This window comes from Lipophrys pholis (assembly GCF_963383615.2).
Source record: "Lipophrys pholis genome assembly, chromosome: 17".
Classification (NCBI taxonomy): domain Eukaryota; kingdom Metazoa; phylum Chordata; class Actinopteri; order Blenniiformes; family Blenniidae; genus Lipophrys; species Lipophrys pholis.
In genome coordinates, this window is record NC_137643.1 from 17,415,114 (window position 1) to 17,442,221 (window position 27,108).

Genomic DNA, 27,108 nt, shown 5'->3' on the forward strand with positions numbered 1-27,108 from the left:
TGAACTGCTGACATTCCTTGAATCCACAAGATAAGAACTTTCGAGTGAAAGATGATGTGTTAAAGTTGTCAAACCAGACAATTATGGAAAGTCGAATGTGGAAAAAGCTTCAAATTAAAAGGAATTAACGACTTTCCAAAGGCTCAATGATTTATTTTAGACATACAAAAGAATGTGTAGGCTGAAGACAAACTTTTTATTTAAAAGCATTGTGAGTACTCCGTCAGTCTCCCATCTTCTAGTTTAGTTGAAACGGGGGTGAAGAGACTGCGTTGCCCTTTACAAGAAAATCCTTTGATTGTGGTGGGAGCCTGTTGGGTGTGAATAAATCGGGCACAGGAAAAACATGCAAACTCCACTCAGGAAGGTCAGGCATGGAATCAAACCAAGGTCTTTTTGCCGTAAGCCGACATCGCTGCCGTCACCTTTACACGGATGCCGTTCAAGCGGGAGCGTCAAACTCATTTTAGTCCGATGGCCACGTACATCAAGACCATTAACACAATTTGCATTAGCGATGATGTATGAGTACGTCATGAAAACATCGACATACAATTAAATATCTATTTATAAAACCATTGACAAGTAAAATAAGTGCAATTGCATTGTTCCTTTTTGGCAAAGCAAAAACGAACATTTCCAACGTACCCGCATTTAGCTTGAGTCTCTCTGAAGTAGCAGTCATGATAGCAATGCTGAAAACATTCAGTGTGTGAGCCCATGGTTTTTTGACAGACAAAAAAAGATGGCATGCGCTCTCCATTTAGGGGTGTAAAATATTCTAGGTGAAGGAGTTCAAATATTTTGGGCTCTTATCCAGCAGCGGTAGGAGAAGAGATTTAGAGATCTGGCAGATTTGGACAGGCGGCCAGAGTAATTCAGTCACTATAGTGACTGTTCGTGATGAAGAAAGAGCTGATCTGTAAAGAAAAGCTCTCCGTGTACAGGTCAGTCTACATCCCCCTCTCACTTTTGGTCATGAACTTTTGGGTCACAACTGAAACAGCGGGATCACGGATGTGAGCATCTGAAGTCTCTTTTCTCCAGATAGAATGAGGAGCCACTGCTCCTTCACAATAAAAGGAGACACTTTAAGTGGTGCATTAATCTGAGGCCCTCTACACACGACAATGTTTTTAAGTGAAAATGAAAAACGTATATCCGAGTACTTGCCATTGTTAATGTTTATAGTGTCTTATTGTCTGCGAGTGTCTCTGTGTGGTTTTAATATAAAAGCAACCGCCAGCACCCACTAGTGGCCCAACATGAAAGCTACATCGTTTTCAGCTTTTCGGCCATTCCCATTTAAATGCACATCGTTTGCAAAACGCGGTCAACGCAAATGCAAAACTTTTCTGAAACGAAAATGCAAAAATGATGGATTTACACTTGTACTGTAAATGTTGCTGGATAACGATGCCTCTTGGTTTCCCCAACGATTGTCGAATCTCTCTGTTGAACTGCGAATGACTTGGGGTCTTCCCAGAAGATCTGGAGGAAGTTGTCGGGCGACGTGAATGTATTTGCTCTCCAGACTGCTTCTGCGAGCCCATGTGACGTAAGTGGGAATAATTCCACCATACAATAATTTATTATGAGTGAGGTAGTGGGGCTGCACGGTGTTGTGGTTTGCACTCTGATCTCACAGGTCATGAGTTGCCAGACTGGTCGGTTGACCCGTCGAGGCTGTAGTCTGCCTTTCTCCCACTGTAAATCCAGACTGGTCAACAGGAGACCTCAAAAGCCTGATAATTGGTCTAATCTTGATTAATCACAGGTTTGCGTTTGGTAATCAGATTGTCTGCAATTCCATTAGAGATAGACGTGTTTGAACTTTGATGCATTGTGTTCATGAAGGTGATTAAAAGACTTTTTTTTCTGCAGAGCAAACTGATAAAAAAAATGACATGGGGATCAAGACTGAGACAATCAATGTGCAACAAAAAAACTGTGACTGTGTGTCAGATTGTTTTAACATTGAGGACAGAATTTAATACCATCGGCTGTTACACTCCGACTCGTCTTATTATCCTGTATATGATTATTCATTCGTAAATAAATGAGGTATTTGGGGCTGCACAGTGGAGTACTCTCTTCTCCCAATAAAACTGTCCAAACATTGGATTGTGCTTCAGAGCCTGAAGATGGATGATTAAAAGTCTTATGTAAAGCGTCTCAGTCAGCCAGGTCATGGTGTCCTCCTCTTCTTTATTTCTTGACCTGAAAAAGCAGCTTGACTTGTTTGTTTTTTTTAAGACGTTTCACCTCTCATCCAAAGGGCTTGACCACTTTTGGCTGACATGGTGTATATGTGCAAAATCATATAAGCAAAATAGATAAATAAAAAAATCTCTGTGATAAAGTCAGAAGTTGTTATTATAAATATTGAAGGAGCTACTTTTCACTACAGCATCACTGACTTCTCCTCTCAGGTCTCAGTGAGGTGTTGTGTACGCTGTTTAAACTGAAACAGAGCGTCGATCCCCACTGAATAAATAACAAGTAGCAGATACTTTTATTAAAAGTAAAATTAAGAAAAGATTATCTTCCCTTTAATATTTTCACTTGGCAAGGATATCCCACAGGCCAGAATGGAGGCAGGCCTGTTATACAGCGTGTTGGTCAACCCTGCTCTAAAATCAATATATGGAGGATGAAGGCAACACTAGTTAGTAATTGAATCCAGAATGATTTGTAGAGTCATATCTAGATGTAGAATGTAACATTTTGTCTTAATTCTTCAAATTGTATTTTCACGTTCCACTTCTCTCTGGCCCCACGTTTACGCTCTGATCATATGTTTCGCAATGGCTCACATTTGACCTGAGAGGCCCATTTATACGTTTTAAGTGAAAACACACGTTTTTGCAGCAACGTTTGAAAACGGTGTCTTGTTTACGCAGAAATGGCAGAATGATGTAGTTTTCATGTTTGGGCCACTAGTGGGTGCTGTTGGTTCAGAACAGTACACCAAAAACATAAACAATGGCGAGTACGTTTTTACATCCGTATGGACAGACGACGAAGTTCGATTGTTTTGACAGGTGACCCTCGACTCAAAATGTGCATTTGCAGTTGGCTTGTTGTACGTTGCATTTTCAGTGACTCCGAGCGCTGTTGTGTACACAGACACCCAAAATACAATGAAAACTTTGTTTAGTAAATGGGGCCTTAAAATGTGATCCAAAGCATTAAAGTGTATCCGTCACATACTCAGCTTGTGCCTGAGTGACTTTAAAATCTTGAAAACACTTCAGCCCCCCTTCCCCACCCCCATGTGCATCCATCCAATTGTCTATTCTCATTACCTTCAGCGTGACAGGTTTTGATGCACATATCAGACAGACGTGCCATCGGCTACACCGAAGCAGAATTCACCCGGTTTTACCCCGGCCACAGCTCTCCAGCTTGTTGCTGTCACTTTAACTCACGAGCAACAGGCTGAACTGGCTCCAGCAATAAATAGATCAACTCGGCTCCGACGAATTTCTAATTCCCCACGGGGACGTAGAGAGGGAGCGTAGTGAGCACAATGACCTCGCGCGGCTTCGGAGGAATGCGCCGTCGTTTCTTGGAACGGTCGAGTTGGAGCGTCAGCGCTGACAACTTGCATACGTCGCTGCACATATGGGCGAGCAGAGAGCATTTGTCAACAGAACACAGCGGCCTTTGTTGGCTGCCTCGCCGTGGACGACGCACGCACATGTGGAAAGAGCGAGGGCGGGTTGCATTCAAGGGTTCCTTGGAAATGTCAAATTACTCTCCAAAACTGTGAAAGCTGATAACTTTGATACCCTACCAGTCCTCTCAGGTTCTAGGTGTTTTCTATGCACATTGTTGTTTCTCTCGTATAAATCCTTGTCAAATGGATGTCTGGATGTTTTTTTTCTCCCTCCTTTCATAAAAGCCGCTTGAGAAGGAAACTGCGCGTCCTTGAAGGGATGAAGTTGGCATTGAGTCCCCAGCCTTGCCTGTTGTTCCTCACTGCATTTGGGTTCAACTTTGCTGGCCTGACAAAGGCTCTCCGCGGCCCTGAGAGTTAAAGAGATATAATTGGTAATTCCTTGGCATGAACACACTGTAAGCGCTGTCGAGGTGGATGTTGTCGGCTGTGGTCATGTCCTTGCATGAAGCATTGTGGACGCATGTGTGCGTTGTTGAATCTGGAAGGCTCTTATCTGCTCCATCTCCTATTCCCACTGTATTTCTGCTGTGTTTAATCAACGCTTGGCCCTGCTTTGCCTTGGAGCGGCAGTAAAAACACTCTCAGCCATTCTCTCTTCCTCCTCTCTCACTAAATCACTTGTCAGAGTTCAGACTTCCTTGTGCCTCCCACACCCCCCACCACCCTCAGTTTCTTCAACCGCAGATGAAGGCGCTCCGGTGCCGTCTGAGGTATCTGGGCTCTTTTAGTGCAAAATGATGTCCGGGCCTGTATGAAGAAGACCAGGGGTCCATAGGTCTGCCTGCAAATGCATAACTAAGCTCAAAAATAGCTGGGCTCATTGCCATGCTAGACAGATAGGAGAAAGCCCAGGGCAGTGTGGAGCTGAGAGAGAGGGAGAGGCAGACCCAGTGTAGGGACAGAGCCAAGGTCGGCTCAGGATACACACTCATCAAGAGGTCGATGATCCAGCCCAGCTGACCTCACACTGACCTCAAGAGTTTCATAGCCCGGGGAGGAGAAGTGTGTGTGTGTGTGTGTTTTCTACAGTATAAATTGTACGTGCTTGTAGCATCTGTGTTTATGTGCCTCTGCCTTTTTTTTTTCTTTTCTTTTTTTTTTTGTCTTCTCCTCTGCGTTTTCTCAGGGAGGATAAACTTGGCCGCGGACACAGTCGGGATGTAAACCACTGTGCTGTTGTGAGTTTTAATCCTCATTCGCGAGGTCGGCGTGTCACTGGTATATTTTGACTACCGCAACGATGAATTAGACCTGCTGACATGGTGGAAAGCAGACAGAGAGAGGAAAAGAGGGAAAAAGAGGCTGACATTTAGTACGACATGAACATCAAGCATGAGAATTATTGGAGGTTCACGTGTGCCAAGTGTGAATGTTTCTGATATTAAAATTTAAAAGTTCACCAGAAAGACACAAGCCAAAGAAGACATGTTGTAATTCAGTAAGGCAGTTTAAAAGGTTGTTTAGTCTGTTCTGTATTTGTGGGCCGCACCATCTAAACAAGGATGTAGATGGTACTTCTATGTGTGAATGATTCTTTTTCTTAAAAAAAACCAAAAAAAAACTTGGATCTTCCACAGAAGATTTTTTATTTTTTTTGTAAGATGATACAGAAAACAGTGCTTGTCATGTTTCTTTGATTCTTTCTTTAAATGTGTTTGACTAAAATGGATTAATTCATTTGCCAAGCCAGGTCTATATGATGTTGGTTGGGGTTGTTGAGTATGGCAGGACTCATGGAAATGGATCATGGGTTCATTCAGGATTGTGAAAATATCTTTGGTTGCGGCTTAAATGTTGTGATCCTGCATGTCATAGAGTGAAGGAATTCAAGGACGAATGACAAATTTGACAACTACTTTTACACTTGAGAGCCAACCAATCAAAAGAAAGTAGCATCAAATGACAAACAAAGCAACTCCATTGGTTTTAGAATTGATTTTGAGATTTTGCTGATTACTTTTAAAGCTTGTCGCGGCCTCGCCCCCCGTTATATTACTGACCTGCTGACCCCATACAAGCCTGCTCACAGCCTTAGATCCTCGAGTGGATCACGACCTGCCCCAGGAGATAAGGCTTGCAGAATCAGGGACTTCTTTTAAATCTCTTCGGAAAAACCCATTTTCTATAGACTCAGTTTTAATTAAAGCTTCCCTTTTGTTTTACTTGTTTTTATTCCATTGATCTATTTTTACTCAAAATTATGCCCAGTTTATCTTTTATGTGCTCTCTCTTTTTAGTCACCTCGGCCTGTGATGTTTCGTCGCCAATAATTTTCGTCTGTAATTTCCGTCTGTTTAATGATTGCATGTCTCCTCTCGCTCGCCTGGTTTTTATTTGTTTGTGCGGTTTCACTCTAACGCACTTGTGCAACAACTGTTCTTAAAAGTGCTATTTAAATGAAGTTATTATTATTATTATTATTATTATTATTATGATTAATATTATAAATAAACAACACCAAAATTCACCAAAACGCACTGCAGCAACTAAAACTCACGCTCTCCATTCCTCGAAGCAAATTCTGACCTCTCTTTCTGTGGGTAATTCCGAAAGGCGGACGTTGTCCACTAAATCTTCTCCAGCATCTAAATGATGCAAAGTGTTGTTTCTCCGTCAATGAAATCGTCTTTGACCAACTGGTTGAAGTCGTTACATCACATCTAAGCTGGCCTCTGCTCCTCTGGCTTCTGTAACTCGGTGCAATCTCTCATTTAGCATGTCTTTCATCTGACTCGCGGAATTATTTGAAGTGTGCTCCTGGGGTTTACTGTCCATATACCGAGGCGTATCGGCATTTACTACTCCACTAACCACGAGAAATTGACAGAATGCTCTTGGGGTTTACTGTCTATACCCTGATAGGAATCTCGGCATCAACAATACTAACGAGCAGAGATGGAAATATACAGTAGTCCACTAAACTCAAACAGTTAGTTGGCAACGACAGAGAAAATCTAAACTGTGCTCTCTAAATATGTGTTGAGGGTTCAGCCTGCCCCTTTTCCCGACATGTCTTGGCTAGCCACAACCTGAGTAGCTCTTGGCCTCACCTCTTTGATGTTCTTATGGGAAATGATGCTCCGTTATGGTTGCTAACGAGTTGACAACAATATCGGCCTCAAAGAAAAGCACAGCTTACTGCCGAGAAAGTTTTTGATCTCGGGGCAACACTTTTGAGTCTCGCACTTGTGCAACATGAGCCAGAAGTTTGGGTTTGACTTGAGCGGCGAACGGTAGCGTACGCTGACATGAGCCAAGCATGTTAGCCGCACGTACGGCGAGTCTTAGCTTTGTAGTTCTAGGAACTCTTGCAATTAATGTTAATTAGCTACAGCTGAGCGAATTTTTGCCGGTCACAGTTCACCTCACAGCTTGTTAAGACGTTGTTAACGGCGCGCGCTCTGACCTAATTAAAGCTCTGGCTCTTGCGGCTTTTAAAATAGTGCTCTGTCAAATTGCGACTTGGATTTTTTTTTTGAACTGCGCAGCGATGTTTCGACTTGCTGGAGTGCGGAAAGCACAGGTGTTAATAGCGTTAGCGGTTGCGCCATTCTGTCTGAGTGTCCCGCTAAGTTGTGACGCATATGCGAAACTGAAGTAGGCCAATAACATTGGTTTACTTTTAATCACTAACACGAGTTCTGGCCTCATCACAGATATTATAAAGTCTTGCAGTCGCAGTAAGGAATTGGTGGTGGTCTTCATCATTATGGAGTAGGGTGAACTGCTATTTATCTCACAATCGTTGCACTTTTATCTCATATTTGCACATTTTTGGCATGTTGCACACAATTAGTCAGCTAAACACTTAACCCCCCCATGCCTTCATTAGGCAATGAAGATTTTATTCACACATAAGGGAGCTTAGCTGTTATGCAGCCGCCCACCACTAGTCGGTGCTACCGAGACAAAACAGTGTTAGAGTCCACTGGAGTTTTAAAACAAAGTGGTGGGAAGTTGGAGAAGCTGCCATTTGATCACTTCATTGGAGCAAAACAACCACAATACAAGTATTTGGGTATTAACCTTTACAGAAGGACAGCTGCTGCAGCTACAGATGCTAGCCCCACTGTGTTTGATATCATTTACCTGGAGACGCTGTGATCCCACGAGGTCTGCTCGTCACAGCAATGAGCTCACAAGATATGTGAAGGTCTCAAGAAGTTTTTGGAATAGTCCCAGCCTGAATACACATTGCAAAATGTTGACAGAGAAATTATTTTCCAGGAACCTTCCTATCTTGCAGATATCACATTATTTTGCACATTTGTGAAATGCTATTGTTTGTATTTGTGCTCATTTTTTGAATGTGTTACACAATATTTGGATATACAGTGTCTTTTTAAAGTGACAGTATGTAGTATGATGCGCATCGAAAGCTTCTGTTAATCTTGACAACACTGTACAGGAAGCCTCCCTCTTTCCAGTGTATGTAAGCCCTTCTCCCTCATGCGTCGGTTGCCAGATTGTCTTTGGACGTCTGTGTTTTGACGTACAGCCCTTTCCTCGTGTTTTGGACTTTTGCATAATTTTGGATCTCGCCTCAGATACCTTCACCTTCAGTTCTTAAATAAACTCTTTGCACCCAACTACCAGTATTTTGAGTCTGCTTTTGGGTACATCAATACTACTACTGCGTCAAAACAAACTAACCGACTAAAAAATACCCTGTATCACCAGTGAAGCATTGAGTAGTTCGACATTTTGAACAATTTGTGCTTATGGGGTTGTAGAGGTTACCAATATTGAGCATGATAACATGTTTTCCTTATGCAGATACGGAGGTTTCGTCCCGCAGTCCAAAAACATTTGCCTGAGGTTTTTGCTGAATGTAAATTGTCCGTCAGTTAAAGGTCAGATGTTTCTCGACTTTGCCTATCATCAGGCAGCATCGAGATTTGGTGCACAAATATAACCAAAGTGTGTTTGTGTCACAGTGTAAACAGTGTTATTATTCTACAGAAGAGCTGCTCTGTTTAACATTCGGGTTCGCAAGAATGTGGAATATCCACTCTTTATGATGGTTGCGCCATTTAAATTGCCTTCTCTGTGTCTTAAGTCTTCTGTTCATCAAGTATCTTTTATTGTGCAATATATTCTTAGACAATGACTTCACCGTAGCTATTCAAGCGCCGTTATGTTCAACAGAGTTTTGCAGATACACTATTCCCACCGAATAAAAAAAGAAAAAAGGCCTTTTATGAAGTTTCAACACACAAAAAGAATTAACTTCTTACATCAATCATCAATCACTTCAACCACTTTACTCAACAGCGGTTGGCTGTGATTTGTTATGAACAAAGTCTGATGGTGACAGTGTACCTGTCAGTAAAAAGATAAGCTGCGACCTGCCTTAATTACAGCGCGATAACTCCTGAGGGAAGCGTGTTAATGAATCACTTTAGTGCACAGTAAGCCGCGTGCTGAGCACAAGTTACAAAACAACAGAGTAACGCCGGCACTCGTCTCTCTCTCTCTCTCTCTCTCTCTCTCTCTCTCTCTCTCTCTCTCTCTCTCTCTCTCTCTCTCTCTCTCTCTCGCTCGCAGTATGTTCACTATGGAGCCGGCACCACATCAGCATGCTAATTACGAAAGTACACATGTTGACATCTCGCTGTATTTCCAGATAAGATCCCCCCCCACCCCCCCATGGTAATTTACCTGGCAGCATAACCAGCAGTACTGTATATGCAGAATGATCCTTTGATTTAATCCGAAGCCAGATTGATTGAACATAGCCTCAGGTCTGCGCCTGGCCCCTGCATAAACACATCCAGTCTGTGTTATGTTTAATTCAGAGTCCTTCCACTGGAATGGAACCAAAACTGATCAGGACTTGTTTACACTCTCCGGCCCCGGCAAACCCTGGCCTACTTTGTAACAACTTCCCTGCACTTTAAACGGACTTAAGTGTGTGTGTGTGTGTGTGTGTGTGTGTGTGTGTGTGTGTGTGTGTGTGTGTGTGTGTGTGTGTGTGTGTGTGTGTGTGTGTGTGTGTGTGTGCGCGTGCGCAAAACAAATTAGCTTTGCATGTATTATGCAGGACTGTAGATCTATATATCGTCAGGCTTGGGGGAGTGAGATATCTTTAGCTGCATGCTCTCGGAGACCTCGCTGCTGGTGTGTGGAGGGCGAGGGGTGGGGGGGGGGGGGGGGGGGGGCTGGTTACATTTGCTCGTCTGTGTGGAAGATATATAGCCGAGCTCCGTGACCTCTTTTGGCTCCGAGATCACTCCGAAAGACTTGAAACTCCTGCAGATAAAGAGGCAGCTATGCACTTGATGACTTTTAAAATGGGCCGATAACAGGGCCGTTCAAACTGCAGACGTTCGGCTTTAATGCTTCGACAGAACCAGACTCTATCGGAAACTGTGTGCAGAGCTGATCCATGTAAAAAGCACAATTATATAACTAAATATATATGTATGTATGTATATATATATATATATATATATATATTCTGCGCCGAAATCAGTCGCCCATCTGTCTCCCAGAACATGTTCCTCTATCAGTCAAGCAGCAAATTCAGACCCACACACATATACAATCAGACACATACATACAATCACACAGACATTTAACGTGTAAACTTCTGGACCAAATCTGTGGAGGTGTGTGTGTGTGTGTGTGTGTGTGTGTGTGTGTGTGTGTGTGTGTGTGTGTGTGTGTGTTAGTGACAGCTCTCTGTACTAACAGCCCCTGTAGCAGAGCAGATACCAGTCGAAGATTAGGATGTAATTACACGCCACTTTCTGCTCCATCTCTCTGCCCGAGAGAGCAAGAGAAAGAAATGAGAGAGAGAGAGAGAGAGAGAGAGAGAGAGAGAGAGAGATGGAAGGAATAGGAGGGGAGCCGAGGTGGAGATAAGGGCTGGGCTCTGTGCATATGTGTGTGTGTGTGTGTGTGTTTAGTGACGGTGGGGTTGGTGCGTGAACATCCTAATAGTACGCCCCCTCCTCCTCCTCCTCCTCCTCCTCCTCCTCCTCCCAGACCCTCCTCGCAATCTTGCTCACACTGCCAATGAACCCCCAAAATAAATAAATAAATAAATAATACATTTCCCCCTTTTAAAAAAAAAAAAATCCCCTTCCGCCCTCCTTACCTTGCTCAGCACGCGTCAAATGTTTTGACTCCGGATTTACCCCGCCGAGCATCCATTGGCCGTCTGTCGCCATGGCAACGTAACGAACACTACCACCATCCCTTTCACCACACAGACATTGGAATAACCCCCCCCCCCACACACACACACACACTCCCTCTCTCATTTAAATGTAAAGTCAGCAAAAGAAGAAGTGTCTCGGGCACAAGTGTTATATATATGTATGAGCGTGTGATGATGAGGGGAAGCCAGGAAGAGTGAAAAAGAAACTTTAACAATTTTTCTTCCTAAATCCTAAATATTCACCTGCTTTGTTTCTGCCTCTCTCACTCTAACTGCACTCCCTATTCCCTTTCTCTTTTTTTTTTTTTTTTTTCTTTCCTGTGGTGACATTTTTAGGTCACCCCTCACTCACTTTCATCATCCCCACCGAGGCGGCGGTGCTCTCGCATCCTCTGGAGGTGAAGCCGGTGGGATGCGGTAAAGCGGGGGGATGCGGGGAGTAGAGTCCCTCAGGGGACCCATCAGGGGAGACGGTGATCTTGCGGCGTTCCTGCTGAGCCCCCCCCCCTCTCCCCTCCGGCGTTTGAAGACTCAGACAGACGAACACACTCAGGCACCTATAGCAGCGCGCCGTGGCCCCTATACACCCTGCTACACGTGTCCTATTGATTCTCAAGTTTTTTATGTTATTGTTTTGGGTTTTTTTGGGATACAGGAAAGGAGGTGGGGGCGGGGAGGGGCTCCACCATCAGGAGCAGCCGGGATGTGAGCGAGTTTTAATCCCACTTCTGAGTGGGAGAGGGGGAGAAAATGGGGAGTTCCACATTTCTGCAGGATCAAAAGCTTTCAGGGGATTTTGGAGCTCAGAGCTGGTATCTCTGTGTGTGTGTGTGTGTGTGTGTGTGTGTGAGAGAGAGAGAGAGAAAGAGAGAGAGGGAGGGAGGGGGTGGTTCCTCAGAGCTTTGACACAGATGTGAATATACAAAAACAAAAACACAACACACACACACGCCCCTCTCCCCCCCTCCTCTTCCTCTCCCCTTCAGCATGTAGACGCAGCACATTTGCACATGTGCGGCACATAATCACACACATCACATCTTACTGGCAAGTGTCTTTCTTTCTCTCTCTCTCTCTCTCTCTCTCTCTCTCTCTCTCTCTCTCTCTCTCTCTCACACACACACACACACCTTGCCATCACTCACACATTTCCTCCAAACACCATGTACCGATTCACACTTACAGAAGGATTAAGGTCTAAATCGCAGCGAAACGCAGCATTTGAGCTGATTTACGGCAAAACACACACACACACACACACACACACACACACACAAACACAGTTGTACGACGGTTCCGTGAACATCCCCCAAAATACACGGCAAACACCAGTTTCTCACAAAATCAGTCCGTGTTTAATGCGGTTAGTTCATAAATCTGTATTGTTGCACGGCGGCGCAGCGGTTCGCTTTCACAGTGACATTCAAAGTTATAAAGTCATATGAATTTACCGTATGAATTCATATGCTTTTCAGATTATTCCTTCTTATTAGTCGTTAAACATACGTATATTGTTGCAATTTCCATTAAAGTGACTGTATTTTATTACTCCTTGCTTTATATGTACATATATTAATATTTGTATGTATTTTCAGGGTTCTACTCACTTTCTTTTAGTGTGAAAGATAATAATTAACAACTTTTCAAAATGGTAGATAATGAGTGTATTATCAATATCAATATTATGTTGCTTCATCTAAGTTTATGAGCAAAGTTTTTCACTTTGAATCAGAGGGGTCAACCTCATTTTACAATCCGAGGCCACATAAAAAGCAGTTTCATCTCAAGTGGGCTGGACTAGTAAATAATCACAGAATCTAAATAACAAGAACTCTAAATCTCTCTCTGTCGTAGTGCAACAAAGTGTTAATATATCACTAATGGACTATCCTTTCACAACACAAAACTAATAAGATCCTAACGGATGTTTGACGCCCCTGCTGTCAATGGAGGACAGACACTTTATTAAAGGTTAAATGTTTCTAAAAAGTTGTGACACAATGTGTGACTTTGCATTTAATCAATTGTTTTACCATTACTTGTTGTTCCATTACTTTTAATATTTCAACAACATCTATGCACAGCTGAATAAATGATCCTTCACAAATCTTTTGATAAGATAATGCTAAAAGTTAAAGCTAACTCTTAGCTCGCCGCTTGGTTAAACTTATTAGCATTAGCGGCCCGCTCTGAAATGTTAAGCTTCTTAAGTTACTGTAATCTGCCTACAGGGAATATTAAATGTAGAAAATAACAATAAAAGCATTACAACTACACTTATTTTTCAGATATCATCTTAAACGTCACGTAGGCTACGAGCTATGAATGAACTAAAATTGCATGCTAACCAGTTCGTCCCAAACTATCAACATGAACAAAAACAAAAACAAAAAAAAAAAGAGAAAATAAATATTTACAAGACAGATGGAAAGAGGCTAAAAGGTTTTTACTTTTCAGGTATTTACTTCTTGTTTTTTGCTGCCAAATTAATCTAAACACGAGTCGTTAGAAGATCACGAAGGTTTAGCTTAATTAAAAAGTATTAAAACAATAAATCACTGATGAAAAAGTTCAACTGGCTTAAATCTGCCGCTCCAGTTGTGTGGCAAGACGTAGATCCACGGAGGGTTTCACTCGTTTTATAAGCGACTTGTGTACGCACACAGTTTCAGACATCCGGCGCCAACAAACACCATCGCTCAACCACACCGGCAGCATATTAAAATCATGAGTGGATTAGCAAAGAGTTTCTAAATCATACCAAAATCACGGCTGGATTAATCCTGTGTGACATCAGCTGGTCTGCGGCTCCTAAGCCATATTTAGTTGACGATCAAAAAGCTTAACCTGGCCAGTTAATCCCATCCTAATATTCCACTAATCTGGCCTCATTCTAAACTATGACAGAATTTGTTGTTTGTCTTTTCACTTTAGCTTTTTTTTTTTTTTTTTTTTTTTTTTTTTTAATTTCCTGTATGAGATTTTACAAGTTCTGAGCAGGACACCTGTTTATGAGTGATTTCCTGTAAATATTCACTATGCTCGGAAACTGACGCACGCACACACACACACACACACACACACACACACACACACACACACACACACACACTTATCACCGCGACCTGATTGAAGCCACATCTCTAAACTGCGGATTACAGACTTATCATCAAGTCCCTGGAGTTTTGATGTGAGCGAGGTTGTCCTTCCTGCTTAAGGTTCTTATGCTTTACAATATGCAGACAATGTCCAAATGTTATTCGTTCTGCTTTTGAAGAGCACTTTACTTGATGAGAAAAAAAAAACAAAAAAAACTGGCATGTACAAACCTCCTGCTGTACTTGTTTGTTTGGGACAGATCAAATGCCATAATCAGATCAACATTTCGAGATGGGAATGAGGGCGGGGGATGATGATGATGATGATGGTGGTGGTGACGATGATAAGGGTTTAGCCCTGGAGGGGGACACCACTGAAGAGAGAGAGGATTTGAGGAGAGAGAGAGAGAGTGATGGAGCGGTGGGCGGGGACGAGGGAAGGGGGCAGCAGAGCTTTACAATTGGGGGGAAATGATGGGTGAGTGGGAGTGGGAGAAGGATGAGGGGGTGAAGTTTGTCTTCTGGACAAATGTATCAGTCTGGTGGTGTTTTTCTTTGCTCTTTTTTCCATTAAAAATCATTTATCAGCCTGTCAAAGTCTCTGAGGTGATGGATACGGTGCAGTTTGACTGATCACATGTTTATTGGGGAATTGATCAGTGCCATACTTTTTTCTTCTTCACAAAGAAATCAAGCGGATAGAAACTGATTTTCAGGGCTTTTTATCTCTTACTGGAAAGAAAATATATAGGCCAGAAATGATGCAAGCAAGTTCAAACTATAAATAGATTCACTTTTTATTCCCTTGCTTCAGTACTTTTATAAATACAATTAGTCAGAACTCTCAGATTCAGCTTCCATGTGACTTCCAGCTGTGTTTAAAAATGAGCCATATGTAAGAGTAAAGGCTTACGAAGACGTGCTCCTCTCATATATCTGCCCTCTGGAGCCGCACAAGGTCAAGTTTATGAATGTTAAAACGTGAAGTCATTCTCTGGCGGAGGTTTAAAGCTCTAAAACAGGGGCGTCAAACATTTCGGCCCACAAGAGGCTCCCATCCGTCCCGCCAAACCACCAAGCAAATTGTAAAGATTTCTAGGGAGACAGATTTGTGGATGCATTTCTTAAAAAAGGGGAACACAACATCCAAACTGAGATATTCGTTGGTGCTGCCATGATAGTTGGCTACCTCATTACGAGCAATCTAGCATTCGATCCCGTTTACACAACGAAAAGTCAAGTGAAAACGCATCGTTTCTGCGGTATAAACATTAACAATAACAGACAAAAGCTCTTTAATATAAACACACTTTAAATAAAATGTGAACCCTGAACGCTTTGTAAACAGTTTTATAAATAACACGTACAACCTAGTGTAATATTCACATAGCATTTGGGATTTACTATTTGTATTTGCATTCTGAATAATGAAAATGGTTCATTAGATAAATCTGTGGTGGATAAAGTGCAGTGTGAGGCAGGAGGGTTCTTTCCCAGGTGTTTTCTTCTTATTTTTATTTATTTACAGTGCTCCTTAGAGATTACAAAAAAAATCAAAATTTCAGACTGAATAGGCAAAATTACTGATGAAAACTACTGAAAGAGGTCCAAAGGGAAACCCCCAACACTGGCCAGTGACTAAGGCTTCTTCTGTCAGCCGTCCTCAGACAGGCAGCGCCACCATCAGTCTCCCAGGAGCATCTAATGCAGGTCTTATACACCTGTTGCCCCGTTCATTTCACCAAACCATCAAGAGATTGAATCCACCGCGCTTGGGGAGGCTGCGGCCCAGTTGGTAGAGTGGTTGTCTTCCCAATCGGAGTGTTGCCGGTTAAGTTTCCACGTGTCTCAGACGGTGGGATGTATCCTACCAGGTACCTCCCATTCACGTCACCATAAAGGTATTGAGGACCTCCTACTTCCTGTTTGGTGGAACCTGCTGGAGTGAGGAAACAGAGGCTCAAACATTTTGGAAACAAATCAACAAACTATCACTTCAACTGCAGTATTTCGTTGGTTCCAGTTGGCTCGGTTGTACACGTACAATATGCACAAATGACCACGTTGTGGACGTACGCAGCCGGGGCCATCACAAGGTAAGAAGCTATATAAGCATGTGGGCCTTGTTGTCGCAGCATTAATGTGCAGGTTAAAAAGCTCAGTGTCACAGCAGACGGATGGTGGACGTCCAGTATTTTTACCTCGTTGGGAATCTCCAAAGTTTTGTTTTGGTGTTGCTTTAATCGTGGCCTGATTTTTTTTTTTCACACCAGAGATGGTAGTTTCAGATGATATCGGAGGATTTGTAACCGCAATCATTCATGTATCATGTTGAACAGGCCCAAATCAACAAGTATTTACCCTCCTTAAGGCTATGGTCTTCGCTTCTACAATGATTGTTGAATTATTGTGGCGGGATTGTTTCCAGCTGAAAACTCCACATGAGACTTTAAAATGTTTACCGCTCGTTTCGTCCTGCGTTTGGTTCGGGCTTTAATTCAACTCGACCAAACACGGCAGGTACCGACACACATCTGAAGACTAGAAATGGAATATTGGAAACTGTAAAACACGCAGCTTTTTAGGTGGAGTGATATTATTTATACAAATGCAATGAAAACAAGTCAAGAAATGTCTTGAGCTCAGACCGGCACTTTAGTGGAGTCCTTTGTTCAGCGATATGTTTATCCCAACATGTGGCTGGAGTTAGAGCAGAAAAAAAAATACAACATTAAGTCAGAGCACTCTAAACATAAAACAATGGAAAGTTTTGGAGGAGTTTGATGTATTTTCTTTTTTCCCCCATCCATTCTTTGTTTTTGTAATGAGTGTACCATATCAAACTGAAACATGACACTGATGCCATATCTGATCACAGGGTGAACATGCAAACAGAACACAGAAGGACCTGGCCAATGAGCAGTGACCTCAGTAATGACGCCACTGATTCTTTATAGCTCTTAAGCCCCATTTGCACGATATTTCAAGTGGAAAACACATCTTTTTTTTTTTTTGCATTTTCATTTCAGAAAATCTTTGCATTTACATGGCAACGTTTTGAAATGTTTTCATTTAGGGCCACTAGTGGGTGCTGTTGTGAAACACGGCAAACCGGTGGTTTTCGCCGCATTGAAAGCACGGCGCAGTCTCCAGTGAGCGCTTAGACTTTGTTTTGTTTCGTTCTGTTTTCTTCCTTAAAGTTTCCGGAGATCCGTGGAGTCGTTTCATCACAGCAGCGGTGTGGGAATCTGCCCTCGAAAGGCCCGATCCGGTCAAACCCAGCCAGATGGTCCGATCGAAGGGAAACGGGAGACGAGCGGAAACCTTAGCGGAGGAAGGGGGTGACGGCTTGCCCGCCATGGGGTTTGAAACGAGGTGAGAAATTCCCAGGAACCACCTCGCTTACGTCCTCGGAATGATTAACAACCTGCCAAGTTCACTCAGATGGAACTCTCTACTAAAAGTTCTTACCTCTATTGTGTTGCCAACACGATTGGACTTGTTACTCATTTCTTATAATACGTTGCTGCAGGGGGGCCACAGCATGATTTTTCTTCTCAGCATCCGCAAGATGATTTATTGAGCGTGGAGAAAAATACATCCCCGACGTGTGAAACTGTTCTGTTTTTAATCACCGTAATAAGAGTTTTAGCTGTCAAGTAATGAATATTTGCTGCCTCTAGGCTCGCTGCTGTAATTAAAAAAAAAAAAGAAAAAAAAAAGAAAAGTAAAATTGGCTGTCAAGGGAAAATAAAACTTGTCATTTGGTATCAAAGTTTACTGTTTTGTATATAAACACCTGCGACGCTGCACGTTGGGAGCCGGCGGTGGGTGTCGATTCGCTGTGGTTTGAGGAACGGTTACGGGGGGGGGATTGGAATGGGGGGGGATTGGAATGGGGGGGAGGGTTCACAAACAATTTTCAAAGGCAAAAAGTGTGCGTTGTCACGTATATCCCAGCTTTTAAAACTTGCCCCATTGTTTTCTTACAGTACATTTGCCGGCATGAACGCCATCTGATTTTTGTTTTTTTCCTTTTCTTTTCTGGCGCTTTCCCTTATGATGAAGTGGTCAACGCTTTCCGATCGATATCCCATGAAGCTTCCCATTAAGGTTGTATTCCAGGATTGCAGCATCGGGGGAGGGGGGGGGGGGGGGGGGGGTGTTTGGGGGCAGGAGCTCGGGTAGGATGGTCACAGGGGACAGGGTGGGGGGGGGGGCGACACAGGCGGCTCGGTCGAAGGAGGGGTTGCACCATCTGTGATGGATCCCATGACCCCATTCACAGTGCGACGTCCAATGAGACTGAGCCTTGCGGTACCGAGCCGGCGGGCCGCGTCCCACTTCCATGACGTGTCATCGTGATAAGTCACCGCGCTGCTCGTTTCAAGCTAATGAAATGGGGTGATTTTTGTTGACTCTCGGGAGGATACGCTTCACAAAAGCACCATAATCAGGGTGAAATTTAGTCCCTTAACTGCCTGAATAAATCACCATCGCCACATCCCCCCCCCCTCTCCTCGCCCCGGAACGTTGGTCTCCCTCAGCTGCCCTTCGGTGCCACCTCTTCTTGAAGCAATAACATTTCCCACTTGGGATAATTGCACTCAAATAAGATTGACATCATATAGAGTGTCCTACACGAGGCGCCGTTTGCTCTGAGGGATCTTACTCGAAAAAGATTTTCGCCAAAATGTTCAACCATCAAATGACGACATCTTTGCAAATTATGTCCATTAAAAGACACAACGGGCAAATAACTGGCAAGCAAAATAGTCTTAAGTGTCATTGTTACTTTCATTTGACAAGCTCCTTGTTTAAAAAAAAAAAAAAAAATATATATATATATATATATATGTATATAAAAGAAACATGTTATGGAAATGATAAATAATTAGATTTGAGGCCAGTGGTATTTTAAATATACCTTCAGAATAAAAATGTCACTTTTGACAAATTTCTGCGTCTTTCCAAATGGCCAACTTGCCAAACAATGGCTGAAATCCCCTGTCTGCTATTTCAACGTGTGCATGTGACGTTAACGGGAAGATTGACATCGCGAAGGAGACCAGAATTTTTAAAATTGGTGTCATCACCCTTTTTCTTTTAAACCACCTTGAAGGTAGTGGGTGTTATGCAGGCTGAGTAATTAGGAGTTTTGAGTCATGCTGTTTGTAATGAAACAATCTTTAGATGGCGTCTCGCTGGCTAACAGATGTCTGCAGGCGCTCTATCGACCACCCCTGGTGTAGCTGCGGGAAGATCAGACAGATTTGCATCTGTGAGATTAATTCACAGTCCGGACATGGAGGGGTGAACGTCTCCTGCTCTGACTATAGATCGGATCGACGGCGGAGCGAAGAACCGGACGGTTTTTAAGTGTTTTGGGACGGAGGGAAAGTCTCGCAACGACCGCAAAGTCTCCAACAACGCGAGAAAAAGTAGAGGTTTGTCGCTTTTGCCAGTAAAGTACAGTAAATCACCAGATTGAACTAGAAAGTCATCAAACTGGATGTTTATATGACAAATATATTTTGAGGTGGAAGACTTTACAAGACAAAAAACCAACAGTGACGACGTTAAGGTTTAGTGTCTGTGGTTTTCTGTCAGTCTGGACAATGAGAACAAGTGAAAACGCTGATATTCCAAGTCCAATTCCGAACTACAAGTCACTGAAAACTATAATGTAAACTGTAAAAAATAAAAGAAATCTTTTTTAATATAAAATAAAATATATAGAAATAAAATATATTAAAAAAGTAATAATATATTAATAAAATAATATTAAAAGTAATAAATAGAAAATCATATAAATAATATTTTTGTAAAAAAAAGAAATAGATTAAAAAAATATATTAACCCCTTTTGTGATAATATAGATAACGTTACTTTTTATGAAAATATATTTAGAAAAAAATAATCTATATTCGAGTACACACATATACATGCATGCATTCATCTTATATCCAATCAACATGCCTGAAATTGTGTCAATGTCACGATATGTGAAGTGTCCCCAGCATCATATGTTTGTAACCTGTGTTTACTGTCTCTGTTCTTAAAACCAATATGTACTTATACTTTGATTGACATGATTCCCAGTCAATACTTTCTTGTATCCTACTTATTTTCTACTCGAGCGCCACGTTTAGAGCTCCATTTCTTTATTGGTCCAAACAAACGACTCTCTCTGCGTTATCGCTGAATGAACAGGACGTAATTCGTGCCATTTGTTGTTTTTTTTTTTTTACAGGATTCTGATTGGCTCGCACGACTTTATGCTTCTCGTTACGCTACAGCTTATAGGTTTGGCCCATAGGAGCTCTTGAGAAGGATTTTATGCAGTTTTGACAAAATAAAAGTTTGTTTTAAAGCGATCTGATGTAAACAATGTTATATTCGAGAACACAGAGGGGGAAATATTTGTTTTTGTGAATATCCGATTATGTGTAAACGTGGCCTAACGTTTTCAGGTGAAAACTGTGTTGCTGTGTTTTGGGTACTTGGAGCCCTGAAAATGGAACTTTTTGAAAACTGCCTCCAAATTATCATTTTTCTTTTTCCCTTCTTTGTTTATTTTGGTAGCTTTCCAAAATCCATTCAATATCTAACTTTCTGGCTTTAAAAATGTTGCTCTGTATCACTGCCAGTTTATTGAAGCTTCAATCCTCATCCGGGTGTATTGAAGCTCCTCTCTCTATTTAAATTTAAACTAACGACCGACCAACTTGCTTTTAGAGTGATTTTCTTACAATACAAGCACATCAGACATCTTCTACACGCCGACCCGTCATTGTCCGCTGCCATGTCAATCACCGAAAGCGTCAATCAATTCAGTGATTTAAACGATTTAAACTATGATAAATCCAAATTAAGACACATTTACTTTTCATTTTGGTTTTTTTCCCCCCCTGACCTTTAGAGTCTGCCAGTTTTTCCACAGACAGACACACTCAGGCTAATACGACTGGCAGGCGTGGTACGAAAAGCTGCATGTTTTCTACTCAGATATATAGGATTGAATCATATAAGACTGAGGATTTTCTCAATCCCAAGCACCCCCCCCCCCCCCCCCCCCCCCCCCACACACACACACACACACACTCTTTTACCTAACTATGTATAGCTGCAATGTAGGCTAACACTTGGTGGATAATTCTGCCACAGACTGAGCCGTGTCCCAGGGGTTAGAGGATGTATGGAAACAAGTCTCATCAGCGGTAATGTGATGACCGGGGCCAGGATTAGAATAAAAGGTCTGATTGCATCATATGCTCCAAAGCGATTGACTTTGCGGTCAGCCGGTGGGAATATTGTTTTGTTTTGGAGGTTTTTTTGAACGCATGTGCGTCCTTTAGTGATTGAGGGATTCAGGGGGGAATCGGTTCAATGATATATATATGTATATATATATATATATTTTCTATCAACACTTTTTTAACGCACTCAATGCCTCTCTGCGCATGACTCAGGGGAACTGTGGGAGTGATTTATTTAGGTGTGACAGATGTGACTACAATATAATGATCTGTCCTCGGTGATACGATTAGTCACATTGGACACCTCCGGTGATTCTGCATGTGTACGATTTGAGAGGAGGGCAGCTTGTGTCGGTCAGGAGGAGTGTGTGTGTGTGTGTGGTGAGATAATCCTAGTGAGCAGCTGTTGTTTCGGCCTATAGAGCATCTGGTCAGGTTGGCAGTGCACTTATATAACGCGCTGCTGACCTCAAATTACTGCCGGTCGATAATGATGATTAGGTCTCATATAATGATGATTATTGGGCTTTATGCTCCATTACGATGGCTCCCCGCGTCTCTTTGCATGATCCCGGCTCTGATCCAGGCTTCATCACTGCGACTATGACCTCTTTAGAAGATGTAAAAACGACCTGTCACACTGACCTCAGTTGTCCTCCATGAAAATCAATGGGATTATCTTTCTTCTTTCCTCACAGTTTGTCCACGATAATCAATTGAAGACAAAAAATCCATGTGTCAAAAACTGAATAAATAAATGGTTGCCTGATGTATTTAAATAGCAAATTAATGCGCTCTAGGTCAGCAATGCAAACTTTAACTTGTTTGGGGGTTTAATGTTGGTTATTTTAAAACGTATTATCATTATAAAGGTCAATGTTAAAGCCCCACAAGCGTCTGTTTGTATTGTTTGAGATGGTTTGTATTATTTATCCCAGACTAAGGTTAAAATTTATCTCCACAGTCATTTCGTGGCAGTTGGAGGGGTTATATTTCCTCTCCGAAATCCCACAAATTCCCATATTTTTAGAGTTTCCCTTGAACCTGGCTCCCCAAAATCCCGCCCAACGTCTCTAAATGTCCCTCTACATCATTATCTTCATTCGGTGCATGCAGGCCTATGAATATGTTAATTGCCCATTCACTGAGGGCCTGCTTATCGCCGAGTCACCTGCAAGTCCATGAATCACAATGGCAATGCATTTTATGTGTTGTCCTCCGCCGCATTACAAAATAATGGAGAAAGATCGCATGGAACATCAGGACCCGGCCTCATCCCTCCTGGTTTAAACAGAGCTGTTCCTTAGGGCCTGTTTACACAACATTTCAAGTGAAAACACATCATTTTGTGTGTTTTTGTTTCAGGGAAATATGTAAATGGGCCCTCGATAGCAATAAATTTGCACATATATATTGTGCAGATAATGCCTTTTTTTTTTTTTGGACAATTTTGACACTTTGTAAGGTCATCCCACTTGTGAGATTGGATCCTCTGGTTGGTGGACTGCTTTTAACCCGCCAGCCATATGTTTGACACCACCGCCTTCTAATGGTGCTGCAACCCTTAACAACTCGTCCATGTGGTCCGGACATCTCGGCCATGAATAATTCTTTCAGCATTATTGATTTGAAGGATTTGGAAGGATTATTAAGTATATTCGACACAGAAACATGCTAGTGTATTAAGGTAGACAATATCTTGTATTTTTATCATCTTTGATATGGCAAATAGAGGATTTGTTGGAGCAAAACAATCAGCTTGATTTATTCGTCTAATGACCCTCTTGTGAAGTAAAAGAAATATGATCAATGTTTGTTTTATAATTATTTCCCCATATTTCCACACCATCACTCAGATATGGAAGAATGAGGGAGTTGTATAAGTTGAGTGAATTTTGATCTACAGTGATCAGATTTTATTAATTTTACTTTTTAATTTTAACTTCAGGATATTTATATGCGGCTTCAAACTGAGCTTTTCATCAAAAGTAATTCCTAAAAATGTATTTACATGCACTTGTTCAACTTGTTTACCATTAAAAGAATGGTAAACAAAGAGAACCAAAGCCATACGATACTTTACTCACTATATATGGACATATGATAGATATATGAACAATTTATAAAATATGAATTAGAAATAACAATATGTAAAAGTGCATTGTACAGGATTTATTTTCTCCCCAAAATTCTGAACTCTCATCCATGGACGAGTTGTCCAGTGTTTCAGTTTTGTAGACAAGTCCTTCCATCCCTCAGAATGCAGGTCACCCCTCATACATTCAAACAGATAGTGCTGCACCTGGTCGCAGAGACGTTCTGTATATACTGGCAGACTTAGAGCTTGTAGCCCGACAATGTCTTCATGCTGCTGATATTTCCTGTTGAACGCTGAGTGATTGTCTATTTATGACACGGCCTGGGTTGGACTTACATATACAGCCAGTGTGAGAAAGCTGCATGAATGATGTAAAAAAAAAAAAAAAAAGGCCAAAGGTGCAGCAAGTGGGGAAGCATCCGTGATGGACCACATACACTTGCTGGATTGTCCATATTATTACCGATGGTTGTATGTTTACTCTACAACTGATCATTTTGGACTACAGAGAACTGATCAGTGTATCGTGGAGAATCAGAAAGACTCATGAAGTCCCTTGGGATCTTACTTCCGTGGTTATTGCAGACTCAGGATATGTATTTTTCAAATAGCTGCGCCAATGTTTCTGGATTAAAAAAAAAAAAAGAAAAAGTGATCTCATGGAATATCTTTCATTGAATAGTTCTGCTTTTTAATAATTGCTGTCTCGTATTGACTGATGTGTTGCCTCCGCGACACTCGGATGTTTTATGGATGTGCCACATAAATAATACCAATTCTGAGGTCAATACAAAGCTGACATGAGTGATCACCGTTATCCTGTGATGAAACATTTCTGTCCTGATGGGAGTGCTCTCTCCCTCGATAACAAAAACCTCCATCCACAGGGCACCAAGGGTCACTGAATGCCTTGATGAGTGAGAAAACGATGTGAATCATACGTCATGGACTTCACAGCCTCCAGAGCGCCAACTGATTGAACATCTACGGGAGAGTCAGGCTGTGCTTTTCCTTGTTATCGCCGAAAAAGCTACGATACGACACAATTCAAAATGAGGAAACAAACTAAGCTCATACAGGATTGGGTAATCGTTAGGTTTTTCCACAACGGGGGAATTTACTTAAAAAGAAGAGATCTCGGTTGACGGCAGTGAAATAACTAACATAGACTTGAACGTATAATATTGTATTTTACTGTTACAGTACGTATGTCGGTAAATATAAATTCATATGAAACAAGGTCATATCTTTTGTTCCTTCAAGAGGCTTGTCGAGACGTCGATACCGTGATGCATCAAAGGGTTGCTGGGTCATTTGGTCGACCTTATTTCTTACAGACGGTGTGATTTTTAGCAACACTTCATTACATACTACGCTGCTGCATGGATCTGCTGAACTCTGGTTCGACGTCAAGCTGTCGATCATGTCGACCTCCCCTGATTCATAGATCGTTATTGCGTACATCAAGAGTAACGGTGTCATCTCCTGAGTCGTCTGCGTGTCCCTCCGGTGCTGTAGGACGATGAAAAGAAACAACGTAACCGACAATCGAGCTTAAAGGAGAGTTGAGTTATCTGACTTTAGTGCGATGCTTCTGAAAATAAGATGAATTTAGCTGCATTTGAACTGTAACTCTGTTTGTGACCTGACTGAGGCTCCGTTTACGCGAGTGAAAACACCAGTGAAAACTGAAAAATGCTCGGCCTTTGGTGATACAAGAAGGTATTTCTGCAAACCGCACATGCGCACTTACGCAAATCCAGATTTGCTGTATGAGTCGTGAACGGACGGACCCACCTACCAAGTAGTTTGTTGTTTCTGCACACGCTCCACGTCTTCAGTAATATGCATCTGGTGTTGGACTTGCCTTTTATTTTGAATTTAAAAAAATGCATTATGACAGGCATGCAGTAGTGACGTCTCTGAGGCATGCTTGCTGCCAAGAGCTGTTCAGGTAACCATCATTTGATTGTGGATTTTCGTACATTGAGAATAAAAAAAAAAGAAGAAAAGGGACAGGAAACCCCAGAGTGTGGTCTGGAGTGAAGTGATTGAGCATGAAACATTCAAACTGAAGCACCATTCAGAACCTGATCTGAGAGTAGCTCTGTCTGCTGTCATCACAGACTTTATCGAGAGTAAAGTCCATTAACGTCCACAAATGACCTGATTAGACCAACACATTATTTTGAGCACTTTTGACATTTATTTTAATCCCTTTTGTACATGCTCCTCTTTAGTTTATTAATTTACTCTGAAAGGCATGTTGCACAGAATCGTATATAAAAGAAATATGTTTTTAACATATATTTTTTGGGGAAAAATACATTTTGTTGGATCAATTGTAAAAAAAGCGGGTCAACCCCTGATGTAAACGATGCGTTTTCACTTGAAACGTTGTCATGTAAACGGGGCCTTGGATTAAAACAAGTGGGCGACTGTGTTTTCAATACAGCGGTCATCCTGTAATCACGAGGTTGGTAGTTTGAACCCTCATCTCACCCCGTCCATACGGAACCCCAGCAAATTGCGTGGCAGCCGTCATTCGTTGGCAGTGTGTGTTTCTGTGTGTGTGAATGTTAATAAAAGTCTAAAGTGCTTTGAGACCGCTCAAGCAGTGAAGACGAGCTAAATATGGGAATTCCGTTGAACATTTCTCATTTAATTGGCAAAACAAAGGGAAAGAAATACTTTAACTGGCGTTATTTTTCCGTCACAATATCTTAAAATTCAATGACCCATAACTTATATGTCAGTTTTATCTTTCTCTTTTTCCTCAGTGGGAGTGTACAACTTTTACAACACGGTTTATTTCTATCTTTGGTGAGAACAATCGACCCGTTGGAAAACTACTAATAGGCTCATTTGACACCATCCAAGACAATCTTGGATCAAACACTGAATTTCTAATGTTTGTGCGTGTGTGCTTGAGTTTAGATAATGCACGCATTTAAAACAGCATTGGGAGCATGTACCATTATCTCGCACTGGGAACAAGTGTCTTTGAAGTTTTCTCTGCGTGTGTGTGTGTGTCTGTGCGCGCTTTGGAAAAACATCTGTGCAGGCAGTACCCTAAAGTAGTATATGTTCTTTACAGGGTAATTGGATTACTGAATTCCTCAAACGCAACGGCTCACACCCCTGAGTACTATTTTATGCCTCCTCAGCAACCTCTCTGCTCCCCGCTTCATCCCTTTTTTCCCTCTCGTTCCTACTTTCCCCAAGACACTGACAATAGAGGCCCCTTCGATTTGCGAGAAACATCCTAGAAGCGCTGACGAGCAGTTGCGGCAGTAGCGGAGGAGTCTAATTCTAGTTCTCTGACCCATTTCCTCTGAAAAAAATAAATAAAAAAAGCTGAGAATCTCCTCCCTTCGTCTCCGCTTCCCAACTTTCTGCTTAAGTCTCATTGCATCAGCACTGGTCCTGACCTGCTGCATGTCGGGAGCACGGCTGTGTGTGCTCTTCATCTGACAGTGGCGAGTGTGTCAAGGTCGGCCCTTGTTTCGTACAACATCGTACGACTTCCATCTAATTGGTCTCAAAGAAAAAAAAAAAAAAAAAAAAGCAGTATAAGAAATGTCCTATTTACGTGGATTTGCACTCTGAAATTGAGAATTGTGGACACGTGTGTGTGTGTGTGCGTGATGGTGGCGTGTGCTCCATTCCCAGTCTGGGGGCAAGGTAATACCCATGGATAAATCCAACGGAAATAGGAGGGGAATGATTTAATAAGGGGAGTGTAATAGAGGGAGGGAGAGAGGGACCGATAGGATGAATGAATGTTTTGATCAGAGCAATAA

At 42.1% G+C, this 27,108-nt stretch overlaps 1 protein-coding gene across 3 annotated transcripts in view; it reads left to right on the forward strand.

The window, feature by feature from the left end:
• e2f3 (E2F transcription factor 3) overlaps positions 1 to 17,717 on the forward strand; it is a 64,407-nt gene extending 46,690 nt beyond the window's left edge. For 2 of the 3 annotated variants that reach the window (XM_080485801.1, XM_080485799.1), the window contains one exon: positions 17,149 to 17,716. The gene's annotated coding sequence lies outside the window, so the exon portion shown is untranslated. Of the gene's footprint in view, positions 1 to 17,148 lie in introns of all 3 variants that reach the window. The other variant, XM_080485798.1, reaches the window with a different exon arrangement.
• Positions 17,718 to 27,108: the final 9,391 nt, after the last annotated feature.